Source organism: Pogonomyrmex barbatus, unplaced genomic scaffold (assembly GCF_055798465.1).
Source record: "Pogonomyrmex barbatus isolate J1 unplaced genomic scaffold, ASM5579846v1 scaffold12, whole genome shotgun sequence".
Taxonomy (NCBI): Eukaryota; Metazoa; Arthropoda; class Insecta; order Hymenoptera; family Formicidae; genus Pogonomyrmex; species Pogonomyrmex barbatus.
In genome coordinates this window covers 5,543,252-5,563,567 of record NW_028297108.1, presented here as the reverse complement: position 1 = coordinate 5,563,567, position 20,316 = coordinate 5,543,252, and the positions used below count along the sequence as shown (strand labels likewise).

Sequence of the window (20,316 nt, the reverse complement as noted above, 5' to 3'; positions counted from 1 at the left end):
GCTAAATTTATACTAATGCTAATTTGTTGCTTAGAATTTCTATATTCGAAATTTCTATAATCGAATACTTCACGAATAACATTGCTTTTTTACGCGATTTAAGATTATAAAAGAAATATCAACTCACCGAAAAAGTTCGCCAGCATAGAACTGGAAGCTCGTTCTGAAATAAATAAACAATGTTAATGATAATAAAACCTTCGTAAATACATCTGTCTTTCATATTGCGAAGCGAATAATTTTATTTCTCTTTTTTTTTTTGCGCAAATAGATCGTAAAATGTGAACAACTATTATGTCGAATAATCACTCGGGCGGTCTCAAACAAGGACGCAATGGTCATGACAAATTCAATGTTACGTTTTACGAAACTCAGATCTAACAGAGATAGGGCACCGGGAAATGATCCAAGAGGTAAAAACAATTCAACACGACACGATTTCGAGGCGAAATATGCTGCCTGCACGCGACGTCATATCAAAGAATTAGACGGAATACAAGCTGCCTCTTTGATAAAAAAAAAAAAAATAAGAAGGAAAAAAATTGAAAATTTTTATCTTTAATAAAACTGAGTGTAAGCGCTTCAACTCCATATTCTGAATCGATGGATCAAAATGTCATTGACTAAAAATCAGTGAAAAATTCTGCTGTGATTATACAGAGATTATCACGCGATCGGTATATGTGAAAGGATACAGTTACGACAGAGCCATAAGGCCTTTAGGCGCTCTAGAGCCTTATATGTCGAACTTTTCCATCGTCTAATCCTTCTTGACCCGGTAGGACGCGCGCGTAAGAGGACACGGCGTGGGGGCTCGTTACCCTCCGGGAATTTTACGACGGCTCGGGGACTTGAATGCACGTTCACACTTTGTGTTCCGCGTGAGTATCCGGAGTACACCTAGGCGCACTTACGTGGAAGCGATCGGCTGCGCACGAAAGGGGCCCGTACGCGGGCGCGAGAGTAAATCGTTCGGACGAGGCGAAAAAGACACTCGAATTATGTACACGCACGCGCGCGCGCGCGACGTATCCCAGCTATGTTATTATATTTTACTTTGGCTGACGCGGAAACTCCGGGATAATTTGCGCGAACGAGCCGCAATTATTTAAGGGTGTGCATACGTAACGAGGGTGGCTCTTTCTCTCTCTCTCTCTCTCTTTTTTTCTTCTTTCCCTCGCTCGTGGGTCCCCGCATTCTGCCTGAGCCGGCCGGACGCGCGGCCTCTATCGATTCGCGTCGCCATCGCCACGTCGATGTCGACGAAGCCGCGAACTCGTAACTTCTTCCGAGAATTGCTACCTTTCTTCAAGTAATAGATATGCACGTCGACGCGAAACGCCGCTCGGCCCGATGTTTGCTCTTTGCCCCGAGAAAAGGCCTTGCCATTTTGCCAGTCGCCAGAGGCCAGAAATTTGAGTGCAGCCCGCGATGCCGATGCAATTCCGAAACGAGATCGAAGCGCAAGATTCGGGGAATCGCGTGTTTGTGTAAAACTCGGAGCGAGAGTGTTACAAGGCCTCGCCAAAAGAGAACGGACGAATAGAGAGAAACCTGACGATTATTTATATAAAATCGCCAATTTTTTAGTAAAGCATAACTGCAAGTTACCTCCGCAACATTATCGAGCAAGTATTATCGAGGAAGGGGATGATAATGGCTGGGTTGATTCGAGGGGTTAATTATAATTCTCCTTCGGTATCACTGCTATATCCCCGTTATTATGAAGGGTCTTTCTTGCATTAAATTTTACTAGAAGAAAAGAAAAGCTCTTTCTCTTTCTATTAGGCTATTAAGATAAAAACCCTGCTCTTCCTGCTCGGAAACGAGTAATTTTTTTTTTTCTTTTCATTTCAAGAGTTACATTTTTATCTTTACAGAGAATGCAAGGAAAATTTACATATTTAAACAGATATAGGCATAGAAACATGCAACACGATGAAATGAAAAAAATCTATCTGGAATCTTGAAATTATTCCGTTCGCACAGACGAACAAAAGAAATTAAGGTATAAATATTTAAAATATTTAAAAGATTGAAAAACTATTCGTGGAAAATGAAAGAGAGATAATATATTTTAGATAAAAGAACAATTTCCACTGATAGTTCCATTTTCCAATTAGAAACGTTGGCGCAATCATTTTTCATGTAACCATCAGGAAGGTGTGCATACCTTCGGATATATCTAATATCCTTAATATAATATTAAAGTGACGTTAAATTACGTTAAATATTAGTAATTTAACGTGTAATATTAAAGTGATGTTAAATCTCATTATGTTATTATAAATCAATTTTATATCAAAACATAAGTTCACGCTGTGTTTTTTATCTTCGAATCTCTTCTATCCTAAATATCACACATACACAATTCCCGCTTTATATTTCGGGATCGAGCAACAAACCCAGGCCCGACCGAACGTATTTAACTATTCGGAGCTAATGCTCGCATGCGGCTCCTAATCGTCGTACGTATGCCAGGGGTCGGGTATCCGTCGCCATCGGTGTGTTTACCTTCGCGTATACCCGCGCGCGTATACACAGACTCATGTAAACGCGAAACCCGTTACGTGTGTCGGTGGGAGTGCAGCGAAGCACTAGCGCCAGGGTGATATCGAGGGTGGTTGGAGTGGCTCGGGGGGTGATTATGAGCGAGTAAGTGCCGCCGTCCAGTTTTTACCCTCCCCTCCCTCCCTGCCCTCTCTCTCAGCCCTATTCCGGCTGACCGTTCTTCCACCGTTCGCCGCGGCGACCAGCCCCCCCCCCTCCGTTCCCCTCCAACCCCTCGTACCGTAGGTACCGGCGCTCTCTTACTACTAACTCGACTAAACCCCCAACGGATCAATACGCTAAAACATTGCCACGTCGAGACGCCGCCGAAAGAAATACCATTGCGGGGGCGGTGTTTTCCCTTAGCCAGCGGCCACCGCGTCTCCGCCGTCCGCGCGGCTAACGAACTTCCGGTTTTCGACCCTTTCACCGCCCGATTTCTCTTCCTTCACTTCCCCACTTCCTCCACTTCTTTTCTTCTTTCTTTCTCTTCAATCGCTCGTCCGCCTTATCTTATCTTTGTTCGCTTGGTATCCGAAATTTGGTATCCGAAACGCAACATAGATCTCTCTTAAACAAGATATAAGAGAATCTTGCGTGAGATTCCTGCATTGTTTCTTCATGAAATTAGGCCGGTGGGAATTGATTGTTTATCTTTAGGTTAAAGGTCTAAAAAAAGAATCTCAGAATGTCGGATAAAAATCATCACACAATGGAAATAACGAATTGATATAATAACAATTTATTAGAACTAAATTATTTAATTATTTTATATGTAATTTTAAAACACATGCAAAATTGTTTTATAGTATAATAATTGTAATAATATTTTATAATAAAATAAATTATTATAATAAAATAAATAATAAATTATTATAAAATTAATTTTGTACAACAATATGTAAAATTAAGTAAATGTGACAAAAAGCTTTAGTGAAACAATAAAAATAAAATACAATAATATTAAATATATAAAAACAATTAAAATTCATTTATAAATTCGTCATTTTAATAAGACAATTGTAAATATAATATAAAAAAAGAAATTTTAATAATGACATGTACAAGATTTAAAATTTAAGTTAATTTAAGTTTAATTTACTTAAATTTAATTTAAGTCATTGAAATTTTTATTAAGCTTCGCACATTTTGTAGTATTATAATCAAGTTCAAGCACATATCGAGTCATGTATTAAAACATAAAAGTCTTATTGAAGAAGAATTGATTTTTTTTTACCGGGATGATGATATGCATCTTTCAAATAAAGGAAGTGCACCAAGGATCGGCTGAAAGTTCAGTGCATTCCATACCACGCGTAGCCGCGATATTTCACCTTTGACGCACAGTCATAGTTCGCTCTTTGGGAGGAGCTCGCTATCGATAGCGAACCTTCGAAGGGCACGAAAGACGAATGAACGGACGTCCGTGGCCTACCACAACCCACGTAAGGAACCACTACATAATCTTCAGCTCCCTTCAACCTTCTCTCACTGATATACGTATGTATGTTCCCACTCTCACGTGTGCCCGACACGTCGGGTTTCCGTGGACGGTCGATATATTGATTGTTGTTGAACGGCTAGTCGACAGCCACGAAGGTAGAAAAGAGAGAGAGAGAGAGACAGAAAGAGAAAAGTAAGAGAGAAAAGAGAGAGAGAGGGAGGGGGAGGGAAGGGGGAGCAAACCGCTCACGGCTGTTGTTCGTGTATGTCTATTTTGTGGTCACTTGTTGCCTGCCACCCCCGAGGGTGGCCTTGTCCCTGTGTGTTTGGGAAACGGTTTGTCGTTCCACAGCCGACAAACCGATGCGTGCTCGGAGATCTTTTCTCTGGTGAATTAGGTCGTCGACTCCGACGATGGACGAATTTCCCGATCTCCCCTTTTGTTTCGTCGCTTTCTTCTTGGCACGTTTCTTATCGACGCTGCGCGCGGGTGCGCGCGCGAGTGAACATTTCGTGAAAGTCGGGATTATTCGAAATCTTGGAAATCTCTCGCAATTTTTGAATCCTGCGTCTCTCTTAGATGAACGAGATAATAATTGGATTCCGGAGAGATCCATGGATCCTGATTCTGAACCTCTTCGTCTTTGAAACTTCTTCCGGATTTGTTCTTCAATACTCGGGACGTATAGAATCTTTGTCAATTCTTTCAATATATATATCTTGATATATCCATATTCATTCAATAATCTCATCTAGAATGAAATCTCGATCTCTGAATTTTTTTTCTCGATTTCTGAATTTTTTAAAATACTCAAGCTAGCTCTAATAAATCTAAGATGCAAAGTATACTCGCGCAAACATTGCGGCAATTCTAATTATTGGGAAAACCTTCTATTGGGAACACCTTCGACTAGTCTGTTCAATTTTGTAAAGATTAGTGTGTTCAATTACCTTCGCGATATCGAAATGAAAGATACAGTCTAATAAAGGTTGTTCGTTGTTTTTTTACGCAATAAAATTTACTTTCAAAGTAGAACACATGATAAGATTGATCCGAGTTAACTATAAAGCAAAGGAAAATTCCACCAGTCTCTAGGACGTAGCAATATTTTATGGTAATTTCTCAAAGTCAAGATTATTTGTCGAGATTAACGCACCGATATCTTACTTTGTTTAGTCGTAGTTGAGAACTCGGCTAGTAACTCTAATTCATGCGCTATATCCGAGCCATCATTTAAGTTTTCAATTACTTTCTGCAACATCCTCTTCATCCATTTTTTTCAGAGCATAAAGAACGAGTTTCATATACAAACATGCGCCGCTACACGCGAGGTACGGCTTCTCTCCTTCGTCCTTCTCTATCTATTTCGCCATTTTCAAGACACGCTACTTATTTAAACAGCCGCTTTACGAGTTGCCGATTTACGATTGAAACTTTTTCGACGTTCGCGGAAGACAAATGTCGGCCGGTTCTCTTAAAGGACAGATATTTCAGGGATTATCAAGGGAAAAATGTAAACAATCGATAATGGCATTCTGGACGTCATTATTTGTTGCAGTATCCTATTAGTGCGGGCATAAATGCACAAACGTGCCATGGTAAATACAGATGTGCGGCAGTTTACACAAAATTTTCCTTTATCTGTTATTTAAGAACCGTAACTTTACCTAATCGCCTCGACGACTCAAAGACCCGATGACAGACTCAAAGAGCCCGAAAGATCTCCCATGTCGAAAATGAATAACAAATATACATTTCATCAAACCAAGACAGCGCTGATATTGCGATTATCGAGAAGTTTTTCACACAGTAAAATGATTATTAGCTGTCATGCTAAAGTGACATAATTTTCTTGTAACATTCTTGTTTTTCAAAAACTGAACAAAAAATATGCTTATCACAAAAATATGCTTAACTCAAATCCAAATAATTAAAGGTCAAAATATATCTAATAATATCGACACTTCGAAATCAAAAATTATGATAGATTAAGTAAGCAATTTGAACATTGAGGATACAATGATATGTATAAAATTTTAATTCTCACTTATTTCCCTTTTTGAAATTCAACGATGCACTCTTTAAGAAAAATTTTCTTAAAAGAGATAAAACATTATTTATATCATTTATTAATACCTCTGCGACATGAAATACATACAACAAATTATCTACAGTCTCAAAACTCAGCTATAGTAATAATTTCCAATAATTAGTAATGATTCTGGAGGTTAATAATAACACGAGAAGATATACATCATAAGCTCGACAGAAAACGCGACAAAGAAACGTCTTCTTGATGTCAATGTGATCAATTATTAGGGGTTATTATCTGTAACTTTCGCGGCGGGAGATCCAACCTATTATTACGAATTGTATTTCACTGTGTTCAACGCTGCCCGTGGTAATTGTTTACGCTGAACTCTTGTGCAGTGGTCATCTTTATAACTGTAATTAACTTTGTAGGCATTAACGTTCCACATGTTTCTCCCATTACACGCGACCTGCCAGCGATCATCTTCCTCTTTAATTTTTTACTTTACCTGTAAATGCTTTTGATTGACCTGTTAATGTAATAATATTTTACAAAATATTTTCTTAAAAATTTATGATTACATATCTAAAGATGTTTGCGCAATATTTTGATTTGATATTAAATTAATATGGAAAAAACAGATTTTCTATATTTAAAAATTTTGTCAGATACAGATTTGAAAATAAAATTTTGTTGAACCATTAATTATATGATATTTATACAATAATAATATTGCAAAAACTTATGATATTTTAGCAATCGTCAGTTTGAGCATCCCACAAAATTATTTTGATTACAATAAAATTATTTTCAAATTTACATTTAGACGTTAATTTTTGCATGTTTAAAAAAAATATCACCTGTTCTGTATACTGTATTGTTCCTATTATCTCTATTTATTAGAAAATTTTAGATACACAAATATCATATAGATTTCTTTAACATATTGTTTAATTTCTTATCTAGCGATAAGAGCAAGTGTTAAAAGATGTTGACGATAGGAACAGTTAACGCTGAAGGAGATCCTGCGCTCGGCGCAGAAGTGTGATTGTTTGCAACTCTACTTCTATGACAAACAATCAATTATCATCCCGTCATTACACGCTCCATTTGTGTATCTCTCGTTTCCCGAACCGCTACGCACTGTTACCACCAACATACGTTACTTTCTATTAACGGCAACAGGTTCGTGGACACATTCGCGCGTGTCTGCGCGCGACAAAGGCTTCCCATGTGGCGTTCTGCGACGCAGAAAATCGCTCCCTCTAGAAGATCGTTAGTCTCATTTTCCTCGAGTCCCACACGAGACTACGATGGCGGCGATGGCGATCGTAGGTAGAAGGCGGCTAATGACTCGGGCCATGCTCGCCTGCGATCTACGTACGTGGGAAACGTACGGCATGGTTCCGTCCGAGGATTATATAATATTCAATTTTAGCATGCGTGCGACCCGTCTTAATCCAGCCATTACGTCTAATTGGCCGAGATTAGCTAATATCTCCGTAGTGATTAGGCTGTGTCCGCGGCTCGTTTCAGAACTGAAGCCAATTCCCCCGAGCTTACGGTATACATACTATCAACTTCGATCCTTGCGATCAATAGATCGATAGATCGCACGAATATAGGTCAAAGTCTCACTACAAATGCTTCGAAGCATTTGTAACATCAAGTCGGCTGTACCCTATTGTAAAAGAAACTTAAGAAGACCGTCCGCAATTACAGTATCATCTTTTATCACTCAAGAGTGTCAAAAATTTTCTTTGTTGTGTGAACGAAATACAATATAATTGAGATAAATTCTGATTTTAATTAAACAAATTAAAAATTGGAGTAACATTTTTTGTTATAAATAGAATAATCAGAAAATAAATAAAGCAAATAAAAAAAGGTCGAGCTAGAAATATATCTGCGAATGTAGACATTGTCTCGTGTTAATTCGTATTTATATCGCGTATCACGTTATAACGTGTTATACTGTATGGAATAAACAACACGGTTAATTACTGTTTGTGCATCACGCAATATCTTTTAAAATGCGTAGCGAGGAATCGATTAGATAATGTTCGCTTAATGGCTCGATTTTCGCATCTGCGACGCATTAACATTTGACTTCAATATGTTCACCACGCAGGAACGAAGTGATTTTCTAATCTCGCGAGGAGATTCAAAATAATTATGTGAATGTTGCATACTTTCTCTTTAATACATTACAATCACACGCGTTTGCTAAGCACACAGGAGAACTGATGAGATTTATATTATATTATGGCTCGCTTAAACTATTGTACGACAATAAAAAAATAAAGATGTTCGATTAATTATAAAATAAAATAATGACTAGCATTTTTGGGATGTGTCGCTTACAATTGGAAATCGATCATTGTTATTTTTCTTTCGTGCCCAAGAGTATCATATTTTTTCTCAAGAAGATACAATGTAACAGCAGTCGCGCTATATAATGCACGTGCAAACGGCTATTGAAATGAAAAAATTCATGAATGGCATCAGGGTCCAGGTGTATAAATAAAGATTTTCATTTTTTCTTTCTTTAGGTTTCGGCCAGGTGCAGATTGTCATTCTCGCTTTTGAATTTCTAAAATATAAGATTAACGCAAAAATCACGGGACCATAAATAATCTTTTATTTCCACAGAAAAAACCCACGAGTAAATTTATGAATAAATCACACAAAGAACAAGTGATTATTGATATAAAATATAAATGCTTTGCAATTACTTAATATTACAATAAATTATTATTAAAATGAATACTAAAAAAGAAAGCAAAACTGAACAAATAATTTGAAAACTTTTATTCTTTTACTTTACTTGAAATTATTTTAATGCAACGATTATTTATTCTCTAAGTCATATAAATAATGCTTTTTACATATTTTTTAGTTTTTCCAATCGCGGTATCTGTACAAGTTGAAAAGTAACGTTATGATAATGTCAATCTGCGAATAGCAAATTAGACAAAATGATGAGTTAATTATACAGGTTTCCATATAGATTTAAAAAAAATAATCTAAAAGATGTTTAATAAAGAATAAAACAAAAGAGGAGACTGTATATGTCGAAATATATAGGACAATAAAATTCTAGATTCTAGAAATTAATAGAAAAATAAGACCCTAGACCCAAACTTTTCAAAACGGCTAGAAATGATTCAAAGGATCAATGATTTCAAGGAATCCACTGACCGTCATAAGAATTTCCAATTTTAACAAAGGACACAAGACGAACTAAAAAATATTTCTATTGGCTCATTAAGAAAAAAACTTATTGTATTTGTCTGTTTGAAAGGAAATTTTTCACATTTTTTGAATTTTCATTGTCATTGTGAAAATTATGACAGGTATTGTATATTAGGATAACTAGGGCTCTTATACAGGTTCCTTACCTTTCAATTCCCAACAAAATTTCCAAGAGAAGAATGATTAAAGTTTTAACATAATGAGCTTCGATTTTATAGCAGAATTTAAAGGTTTCTATTGTCGGAAAATTCTTTTCTTGTTAAAGCTCTCGAATGTCATGCTTGATGACAAATGTAAAAAATAGTTAATCGACAAAATTTATCTGATAAATCTGATTGAACAATCTTCTCCTAAGCATATGAAACCGCAATGGAAATCGTAAATAAATCGTAATCTATTAGTAAGTGATAAGTATTTCACGGTGCGTTTGCCCGCAGAGCGCGCAGCAGCATTTAGATTTTACGGCGTTTATAGAAGATCGCGCCTCACCTCTTACGTAGTATATCTCGGCAGGTGTTTTTACGCAGGTGCGTTACGTATGCTGTAATTTTTAAACTCGCCGCGGAAGAATTTATTATCTCGTCTCGGACGCATTAGCGCCGACGTGCCGATTACTACACGTGTCGTCGTGCACAGAAATGCAAGGGAATTTATTAATGACGCATCATCTCGCCGATCATTAAAAAGTATGACGCTGATTCCCGATCGCGAGATAATGTCATCGCGCTCCCGAGTTTTATTTACGAGAGCTAACTCTGTCGCGACAAATAAAATGTTTGATAAATAGACGATATCTTGCTTCAGTCTGTTATAAATCTTTTTATATAAATACATACTTTTATATATATATCTTTTTAAATTTGTTTTGTTAGATAATGTGTGTGTGTGTGTGTGTGTGTGTGTGTGTGTGTGTGTGTGTGTGTGTGTGAGAGAGAGAGAGAATGCCACATATTTCTAATAAAATAATCTAATCTAATAAAATAACTGTATACCACATGCGTGACATAATGTGGTGCATTCACTATCAATATTAAAGTCAATTGATCTTTAAAGAAATAACGAAAATGACAATATAGTAATTAGTCATCAAGACACACACACACACATACACACACACACACACGCGCGCGCGCGCATGAGTCAAGTATTTTTTTCAGCTTATATATTTTTGATGAATTAATAAAATTTTTTTGCATAATTTAAATAAAAAATGGGCAACATAAACTAAATCTTAAAAAAAGACTGCTAAAATACAATGTTAAAATAAAATTAATATCAATAAAAATACGAAGAAAAATTTTTGGAGAATTGTGATTACGCTAAGTAGTAGTATAATATTTCTTTATCTCTTTCCTACAACCGAGTTCTTTATTATTGATAATTAATTACAAATACCGAATCAAAGTTTCTTTTTCAATATATAATTCTTATCGTAAATATTAACTAAAATAAGCAATTTAAGTCTTGATTGGATAAATTTTCCTTAAGTTCTCTTGCTGATGTAAAACCAAACATACTTGATAAATCATGAATAAGTATCAACATAAAACTAATTTTCCTAATGACATGTCATAATAATGTCGTAATCATTTAATCTAATAATCTAATAATTTCCTAATAACGTTATCGTTTTATCTAATTGCCATAAAAATTTTAATATTCATTTCATACAAAGATATTTTTAAATCAAAATTATTATATATTATTATTATATGATAATTTAATTACAGTTTAAAATAACCATGCTAAACTTTTTAGAGTTTACAACATTCGCATATGTAAAACATTTATATAATTCGCGATATACATAATTCCGTAACAAGCTCTGCGCGTTAAATTATACTCGTATTCCTGTTGCATCGGACTAATTTTGCCAAGTTAAAAGTTGATGTTGATACGGATATAATTACAAGCAACGCGTTATCTCGATGTTGTATCTTCGTCGTACGAGAGATTACTACTATATCCTTTGGCCATTTCATGTCCCGATAGACACATATTGTGAGTATATACGTACGCAAACGCAGGATATAGCGAGTAAATAAGGATATATAAATAAGGATACTGGCCTTATTTGCTCGGGAACGTAGCCTAAAGGAAAGACGGATAACACGTACACGTACGTTACTCTTGCCACCGAAGTTTCCGACTCCTTAAAGAGAGATAGCTGCTCGGCCAATTAGAGTCTAGCTAGGCTGGAAATTTTTACATTTCGAAATATCATTAAAGCGGCAGGCGCTCGTGTATGAAAAGTATGCTGCACACGGGGCTCTTAATTCGAGTCTAACTGCTTGCCAGGTGACGTTGGAAAGTTGGGCTTGAAATCGGCCGTGTTCTCGGTCGTGTCTATATTATTATATCGCTGTAATTATAAAGACGCCGCGGCGCAGATAAACGCCATAAAAAAACTGGCCGGCTTTCAGATCTCAAATTGTCCGGATTTTCGAAATTGACGTCTCATCTATTATCTACTTACGTCTATACGCCGCGTCGCATCAGGCGTATACAACTGTTACCACGTTTATTCTTTTATTTATTCGCCAATCATTACGTACGTATTGTTAAAATCTCACGCGAATAAGCGAGGAACGTCTCCACTGTAATGCCGGCTCGTTAAAATATCATATAGCGGGCAGACCGTGCGTCGTGTGGACGTCGCGGGACGTCGTATCGAAATAATATAAAGAAGGCGAGTACGAAATAATAAATATGTCCAAAGAACGCACAAAGAGGACGTGCCGTGGGAGACCGGAGTGGGGTGGCGAGCAGCAAAGGAGAAGATCAGAAGGGAACGACGGGCGAAGAGTGAGACGGACTTTATGTACACGAGACGGTGCACCGGATATACGGATATACGGCCCATATTACAGACTGCTAGTGCTCACTTGCCGGGTTTTATAAGGCGCTTAAAATTTTATTCGTTATAAAATTGCCATCGCGCGAAACCCTCCCTTCATCCCCTCGCTGTCGCACCGAGCCCGTTTCCCTCCCTCCTCCCACGCCCTTGCTCCTGAATGCATCCAGAAAAATTTTGCGAAAGTCGAGAGGGTAGTGAAGTAACTTTTTCTATTTCGCCTCTCCGCGACGTTTACAATGGTGTCGCGACGACACCTACGCGCGAAAACCTAATCTGGCGAAAGGATTTTTCTAAATGTTGCACTTGGATTTATTCAGAGATTTATCCAAATTTATCCAGAGATTTATCTAGAGAGCCCAAGAAAATGAGGTTTTTCGGTTTATTTTTATTTATTAGATTTGTCATAATTTCAATTCAAAGCAACTCAAGCCTAGATTATAATTATGATAATCGTGTTATTATTTGTTTAAACACATTTTTTTTTAATTATTATGCGTACATAATTCATAAAATCTGATACTGAGAAAATCCGTTGAAAGGAAGACTGATGTCCGTTTAAATAGGATGAGAGGTTTCTTTTGGCAGGGGTGGTTTCAAAGTGAAGGGAACTGGGAAAAGAAAAAAGCGACTGGACCGTTCTCACCACAATGCATTGTCAATAAATTATATTCGAATGACTGCGTTTAAATTCTACTTAATTTTCCTGAGAAAAGAGATTAAGCAAAAATAGTTTGAGATGAATGCGCCGAGCGCATTCTCCTAGAAAATTTTTTAAATATTCGTCATTATTGCCACAACTAGATTCAATGTATTCGATGATTGAAAAAACTTTTCACGTGTGTATTTAATTTGCTCCTGAAATTAAGGAGCCTGAGAAATCAAGGAAAGTATAACATAATCCATGATGCGTTATAAACAATCATTAATCTATATAAAAATGTCATGCTCATCGCATCAACTTGTATTATGTTCAAATGGTATTTGACTTAAAAATCGAAACGCTTGATAAACGGCAATTTTTTTTTTAAATAAAAGTCGTTGCAAAAATAATATAGTTACTCAAGATTCTCGAAGGCTTGGAGACGCAAGCTTTGATTTTACGACTTCGTTGCAATTCCAGCGAGTAATCGTGAGAGCCATTGTTCAAGCAATGGACAGAATTCGTTGTAAGTTGCGCGCTTTAATTTCTGATAATAGAATTAATTATGGAGAAATACTTCCCCTGAAGGACTCGGCCTGATTTCGATCCTTCGCTGGCTTGTGTTCGTTTCTGCTTCGTTCTGCCGGATCTTGGGAGGGCAGTCGCGTCCCTTGGGCTGCAACCAGTTTCGAACAGTTCGACGGAAACCAGTCGAGCGAGAGGGAGAGAGCGGAAAGGGAAGAGGAGCGAAGAGAGGGTGCGCACTCTCGCTCGCAGGAGGGACTTACGGACACTTGGCCGCTCAATGGCGCGAATTTAAGAGCGCCAGCCGTTATGCTTCTCATTCGTTAGCATAAATTAATTATTTTTCAGGGACGCGCAGCAGGGGAAGGGAATCGCAGACCAGGGGCGGTCTGACCTCACTAAAGACCCCGATGCCCGAACGTTCGTTGCTCGCGCGCGGAAATCGAGATGCCGCATTGCGGAACCTAATAGGTTGATTGTCCTCCGTTAAGATACGTTAAGGTCCATTAAATAAAATCGAGGAGTGTATTTACAGTTATGAACCAGTCGTCAACTACATTTTTTTTTTGCAGGTTTGATCGAAGGTAATATTTTTTCCTTCAGCCGCTTCACCCTTGACATTGAAGCTCTTGAAGCTTAAAGATATTAATTAAATCAGCAAATTAACGAATAATTAGGTAATTAAAAAACGAGATTTTATACAAGTTTATTCAAGTCAATCGTTACATTATAAATTGCAATTCTATAAAATAAAGGAAAATTAATTTAGATTAATTGTAATAAATATTATTTTAATCGTAATGTTGTCACAATTCATTACGCATGCAAAAACTTTGGCGGCTTAATGTGAGCTTAAACTTCAACTTGACATCCCCGCCGATGATACATGAACTTTGATAACCGCGAAATTAATGGTGCTTCGCGACGCGAGGATCGGTTGAAATGCGACGATGCGAGCGCGACGACGTATCGCTTTCGAAATCGCGGTGGATAGGTTTTGAGGCCAGTCGCGGCCAGTTCGTGTGCGCACGGGCGAAGTGGGTTTAGATTGGGCTAATTAATTAATGCGCACGTCCTGTCCCATCCCGTCTAATTATCCCGCTTGTCAGCTCTACTGCCGTTCGTTACGCCGTTAATGCGTGTCTCTCCTTCTCTCTTTCCGTTTCCCGCTCCCGCGCGGCGCATACCGCGTCGCCTCTCCATCCTTCTAATTATAATCGGGCTAATTGTGACGTCAGGCAGGAAGCTACACCTAGAAAAATCCGTCTGACGTGCGTAGCGCTCTCGCGAGAAGCCCGGAGCGGCCGTATCCTCTACAATCGCTCTATCCACGATACCGATCTGACGGGCGCAGATGCACGCCCGCGGAGAGAAGCCGTTCGAATAATCGAATCGCTCCGTTTGTATTTATTGGGAACTTGCGGTATTCTACCGGCGCGGATGTGCCCGCCACGCACTCGCGCGTCCGTGGCCTTTATTTTAGTAGGGACCGATTAATCGCACGACTCGACTTTCCGCGCCTGGACGTTTAGGATTTACTAGCTATTCGGTTCAGTTTAAATTCTTACTCGCATTCGAGAAGTATATCGGAATCTCTCGATTTGTCTTAAAATATAATATCCTTCATTTGACCCTCTTAGATCTAAATTAAATTGTTGTCGGCGAAAATTGTTTTTACGCGCATTTCCTCAAGTTCCCATCTCATACGGATACAGAAATAATCCAGCGGATAAAAGAGATTTGTGTGTCGATCTAAACGTATTAAAATTAAACCCCACTAGGTTGATGAAGAGGAGTGCGTAATATTCAGGATTATCGAGCGACATTTATTTTCATCCGCTTCGTTCGCGAAACGCTCGCGTAATGTGCATACGTGTTTATACTCGGTACACAATAATGTATGCGACATTATCTCACTCGCCTCTCTGCCGATCGAGAAATTATTCGACGTCGCGGATAGAGCGCTCGCATTTTCCGTCAGGCAGTAGTTCAGCCGGGCAGATAATTAGCAGTTACCGCGGGTTCTCGATCGCTCGGATGCGCCTCTTCGCAAATAGCCTCGAATCTCGCGGCTCATTAATTTCGAAGAATCCACGTGCGCGCAGCCGTTCTCTCGCGCGGCTTGACGGAAGCGTTATAGGTCGCAATAAAAGAACCGTCTCTCTCTTTATATATATATATTCTGTTCTCTCTCTCTCTCTCTCTCTCTCTCTCTCTCTCTCTCTCTCTCTCTCTCTCTAGCCCCCGGTGATAGGCTCGAATTTGAATTGACGATCGCGCCGATGATCGCCCGACGTACGATGGGAAAAAAGCAGCGATGCGTATCTAGTCGTTCACCGCCGATAGTTCTATGCATGCCTACGTACGTAACAACGACTATATAGGGTGTCATTTTCAAATCTAGATTGTATCACTTGAAAGTGCAAAAATCGAGGATCGTGAGGAAAGCGAAGATACGTTTCGATAAAAAAAATATAAAAAAATATTTTACACGTCATAGCTTTTTAGTATTTATTCTGTAAATTTGATAAACATTTAAGAATTTTTTAAAATTTATTTTACATCGCCTTTTTGTTAATTATCGCGGTAGTTAAAGGTATCTTTTCGCAGGTCACCCCGTATGCTTAACCGCTATTCAGCTGATAGCGCAAACGCGAATCGGAAGTTAGTATCTACTTCAGTTGCAAATTTCTATTTGAATTAGTATACGCGGTCGCGAGGCGAGCGATCCGCGCGGAGAATTCCGCATTATGTTTAACGATTATTATAGTGAATTAAAGGTGGGATAAGATAGTGGCGATACGACGCGGCAATGTGTTATTTTAATTTAATATTACACTCGCGATAATGCCACGCCCACATCGATGCTCGCCAACTGGTCGATGTGTATAGTGCATTGGATACATGCGTGCATGCGTGCGTGCGTGCGTGCATGTAACACATTGATACGCGTGTACGCGTTTAGATTCGATATGGGAATACATGTCGAATTCGAATATACCGTGTGCGGGACGAGACGAAAGTCGCGGGTTGCGGGTCTTCGAATCCCTCGAGTAGACGCTTGGAATTCGAATGAATGAACTCGGTTCGCACAAGTGGACGTAAGTCGAGGGAGGAATAGAAAAAGGACGAACGCGCTGAAGGGCGAAAATGAATTATGGAGGAATGCAGCGAAAATGTTCCGCACCTCGATTTGCTCACGCACTTTCCCACGGCTACTGTCGAGAGGCTTCCGTCGTGGCTTCGTTTACGATCGGCATGCAATTTTGAAAAAAAAGAAGAAAAAAATGCAAGATGAGCACTCGTTCGACCGTATTAGTGTGCAGCTGAGTTTTGTAGCATTCATTGCTACGTGAAGTGAGAAATTATTTAATGGCGAACGGAAAATTATGGGAATCCGAAGATTTAAATAAAAATTTCCAACTACCTAATTTAGACCTAATTTAGACACAGTAAGGCAGACGAACAATATTCAATATAAATATATTTATAATATTTAGAAATAAATAGTACAATTAAAGTATAATTAAAGTACAATTGATGAACGATACAAATTTATTGGAGCTTGTTGTAATATGATTGTAATATAACGCAATATTTTAATATAATAATTATTATTATTTTTTAACATTTCTCAGAATCATTTATTCCAAAAAAAGTATAAACTTTTATAGAATCATATGCCACATAGATTTTGAATTATTAAAGGAATTTGCTGTTGTTGATACAAAAATAATCAATGTTCATTTTAATAATACTACACATTGCTTAAAATATTTTCCGACACAATAAAAGATCTATAAACAAATACCTGACAGGAAACTGCTAATGCATTGAGCTTTAGCGATTGCCGTAAATTAATTTGCAGGGCAAGAATGTAACGAATATTGCGTAAATAGTTCACCGGTTGACACGATATATGAGATATATAGCGGGATAATAGGAGAGTATTTTGAAAGTATTTTGAAAAGAGCACGACAGCGATTAATGCGACAGGTGAACAGTCTTTGGTAATTTCTAACATTATTATTGGTTACCTTAGCAAAATGATCGATCGGTTTCCAAGAAAACTCAGACCACAGTTAGCGTCCTAATGCCAGTCGTTACGTAACATAATTAGCACGTGTAAGCACGGTTGACTACTCGATCGACACCTAAATAAAATATAACCTTCAACTCTCACCGTATATAATTTTCATCAATAATTGTTTAATTTTTTTTTTTTTGGTCCGGTTCTTCCTGTCAAATGCGTCCGTAAATATCACATGCTGTCATCGTAATGAAAATGGCACGCGAATCTTCGATCGAGCTAACTCGACATTCCGATAAAAATAAACAGTTGTCATCGATTATCTATCGCAGAAGTAACCCCGCACGGGGATTGGTGCAACAATATTCGATTATCAAATAAATAAACAAACATTGCAATATCGTTCGTGTCTGCGCCGAACGTAATGCCCAAAATAGACATATTGTTGTATGATACTTCGATTAATATGAATAATTAATATAAAACATAAATGATTAATAATCCGCGACTCTCATAAAATTTTTTGACAAGTTTTTACCGAACGTTCCAACCTGTCTGTCGTGAAAACAAATATTTCAATATAATAAAATTTATATTTTTGATTTGTTAAGCAATATATGCAATTCTCGCCGATATTACTGTAATAATTTTACAATGTGAATATATTATTATCGAAGAAATAAGCGATATATCATTTATTTTGTATTTTATTAATTTAATATAAACAAATTTTTAATATTGCTAGCTAAAAATTTTTAATATTGCTAGCTAAAAATATTACCTATCAATTCTCAATTAGTGATAAAAAACTGTTGACATTTAAATATTTAAGTATTATTTTAATATTAACATATACTTTTATATGTAAATTACTTTTTAGTTAAAATTTATATTTATGTTCATTTTGATTTAAAATTTATTAAAGTCCAAACAAATCGGCAAAAACTGTATGTATATTCATTTTGAACAGCTAAATCATCAAGGTAGGCATTTAAATGGCAGGCTTGATGATTTGCAAAGTGTGAGTTTTTCGAGAGATGCAACTTTCGGTGCTTCTGGCAGATTAATCTTAAAAAGAAATACAGGACGGGGAGGGCTCAATAATACCTCCACCAATCGAAGAATCCATGCAGAGTCTTTCCGGTCCAATGTGTGAAGGATCATTGTGCCGAAGATTCGGTTATTGGAAAAGATTTTATATAAATGCGATTCAATACGACACCGGGCTCGTCGGCGCAATAGCGCGATCCCGAAACAGGTAGAATCCATGCTACTATTTAAGATTTTCTTTTTTACCCTTCCGGGCTACTCGCATAAATCTGCTACCGGAGGTGCTGTGCGACCTTTTAAAGACCGCAACGTACTTTAATTGTATCAGCGGAGCGAAAAGGTAGAGCGGCGATGAGAGATTCAAGGGGAAGGGAGAGGGCTCATCGTGTATCACGTATTTTAAGGTATCTAGGTCATGCCGGTGAGGGGTATGGGCACTGTTTCTATTATTGTCTCAAAAGGGGAGTCCCCTTTCTCCCTCCTTCTTCCTCCGTATAGGACCCCTCTTGTGCCTTTCTCCGTGCACCACCACCATAGGATAGGTAGACTTGCACGTGTGTTCACTCCACGGGTCCCACCACGTTGAAACTAAGTGACAGAATATCGTACTCGCGGGATATCTGTCTGAGGCAGTGACAAACCTTGGCATGTGACAATGCCCGGAATTAAGAGCGCCCGAGGGCTGCTGCATGGGTGTGGGAATTTCGGGTGAAACATAGAGAAGAGTAGCGTGCGGATTTGATTCTCAGGTATGCATGTTAATACCAGCGGAGGCTTTGACAGTGTTATTTCGTACAAGGACCAGAAATAGCGAGGGATGGGAGTAATACGAATAGGCGAAAGAGAGGGAAACTCACATGGTGACTCACCGCAGTGAGCTTCCCATAGTTTGCGGAGTCGATAGTTTGGTGCGCTGACGGTTGGCCTTTACAGTCTGATTTTCGATTTCAAATTTCCCGATGGCGGCTTCCGCGGCGCGATACAAACCGCCCCCCGAGCGCGTCTGTTCTTATGCCCCCTCCTCCCTCTCTCTCTCTCTCTCTCTCTCTCTCTCTCTCTCTCTCTCTCTGCAAGGGAAAACAGGTATCCTCGTTGCTCGAAAAGGGTGACAAGTGTACTGGTCTTTGCGAGCGACGCGGAAAGGTAAGACCTGTAACGGGCGCGGGTACCCTCGCAGTAGGAAATTTGAATTTGAATCCCGATCGTGGTCGGTCGCGTGCGGTCACGGATCCCGGAATTTGCATACGACCAAGCACGTAAAAGGGGATGACGGAGTGGAGCGCTCCTTGTGAACAGCGGCGTGCTCCGGTGTGCGGAATCTCGAGGACTTAGATCGCCGATGCAGGAGCATTGTCTCGCGTGAACGACGGTTATTCTGATCAAGCGAGGATGTGACTTCTGTGTTTCGTGTTTTTCGTCTGCCGTTGACAGGATTGTTGTATTCTTCAAAAATCAAAAGTGTCTAGTACTGTGTTTCGTAGACATTTTCTCTTTCTTCAGAAGTATACATGAATATATATATATATATATATATATATATATATCTATATATATATATAGATGATTGTAAAATATAATTTATGAAAATGATTTGAATTAGTTAGACTTGATTGTTCCTTATAAAGCCGAGTATCAAAATAGTTTTTCTGAATTACAAATTCAGTTGGAAATTTATTATCGATCGAGCCCCGAGGGAACGAGCAGATAAATCGTATTTCTCATGTAAAATGGGCGTGTTATGTAAAACGTTGGTCTAATCATCTCATCTCCAGCGCGGGTAGCTCGCGCACCATAGATAAATCATTCGTTCAAACGCCTTACGACAAAGACAGCTCGTCGCATCCGGCTCGTGTCGAAATTTAAATATCTTTTCCCCGTCCGCCATGAGTCGCGCGCCTTCCGCCTCGTCCCGAAACGTAGCGGCGGTAGCGAT

The 20,316-nt window shown here is 38.4% G+C and overlaps 1 protein-coding gene across 4 annotated transcripts in view; it reads right to left on the bottom strand.

Moving 5' to 3' along the window:
- The window catches only part of LOC148937666 (uncharacterized), a 137,479-nt gene that overhangs the window by 24,159 nt on the left and 93,004 nt on the right, over positions 1–20,316 (bottom strand). For all 4 annotated transcript variants that reach the window (XM_089071631.1, XM_089071633.1, XM_089071634.1 and 1 more), the window contains exon 4: positions 128–163. The gene's annotated coding sequence lies outside the window, so the exon portion shown is untranslated. The remainder of the gene's footprint in view (positions 1–127; positions 164–20,316) is intronic.